The sequence below is a fragment of the Bidens hawaiensis genome, unplaced genomic scaffold, assembly GCF_021521415.1.
Source record: "Bidens hawaiensis isolate Kalapana, Puna unplaced genomic scaffold, B.hawaiensis_p1.1 tig00028022_1, whole genome shotgun sequence".
Taxonomy (NCBI): Eukaryota; Viridiplantae; Streptophyta; class Magnoliopsida; order Asterales; family Asteraceae; genus Bidens; species Bidens hawaiensis.
This window is the reverse complement of record NW_027494547.1, coordinates 210973-212193: the sequence shown is the minus strand read 5'-3', so window position 1 is coordinate 212193 and position 1221 is coordinate 210973.

Below are 1221 nucleotides of genomic sequence, written 5' to 3'. Positions count from 1 at the left end.
CATTCTTGAATCAAGTATCTTGTTATTAGCAATCCCAAACATAAACAAAGGAGTACAAACACCCAAAATATGATTCTTGTCTTCCAAAATCGCCTCCAAGCTGTCCAAAGTGAAAAGGTATGTGAAAAGACACCCAAAAACGGCCTAAAAAGTGGCCCAAACTCAGCAGTCACATGTCGGACCGTGGGCCACGGTCCAGTTACTGTGCCCAGAATGCCACGGTACGGTGTATTCTGTTGATTTAGGTGCCTGTTTAACCGTGGCAAACGGTCAACACCGTGGACCACGGTGTAGTTCTTCCTCAATTTTTTGTTTTCTTCATATCTTTCTCGTTTCAACTCCGTTTTCTTCGCCGTTTTCGCCCACGTTCTCGTAATTTCATCCTCTACCTTCTCCTACCTGCAAACATATGAGTAAATATAGTCAACTAATTCCATGAAATTAAGTTGGTTAAGCAAATACATTTGTATCTTTTAACTCGCTTAACAACTTCCCTACGAGTCACTCGTCACATATGCAGGTTGCTTGAAGTTGAAGTATGGATACTTAGAAAGACTTTAGGGTTATAATGAAGACAAACTTGGATTTAAACTTTTTATATTTATTTCTTTGAATTGTTTTTGTTGTATTTGATTATTAATTAGACATCGTCATTTATAATTATGATAGTATCTTTGAGCTGTGAGCAATCGGATCACGCCTCGGCATTTCCGCCTTAGGTTGGGGTGTGACACGCTTGTATAGTTTGTATTTGGGAAAAAGCATAAGCGAGCATATTACAAGTCGAGTTCCAACGGGTTGGAACGGCCCAATTCTGCCCCAAATATTTTCTATCAACCGACTTGCAAGGTTTTTGTATTCAAGATGTTTTCTTTTTCCACTTTTGAAAATATCTTGTAACATCAACCTAAATAATCTCAAACCGTCCTCCCTGGTTTCGTTGTCAAGACCATCTTGAACAACCAAGTTGATAATGTGGGCAACACATCGAGTATGAAAAAACTTTCCATAGCAAAGTGGTGTATATTTTATATATAAATTGTCTACCGCTTTTATATTGTTAGAAGCGTTATCAAAAGACATTGAAAAATTTTTTTTCCTCAAGTTAAAAGTGGTTATTACCTCATCCAAAATTTAAAACAATTTTTCGGCGGTATGTGGAAACGGAAAGTTTTCAAAAAAGATGGTGCGTTTCATCATTTGCCAAGATACCAGATCGAT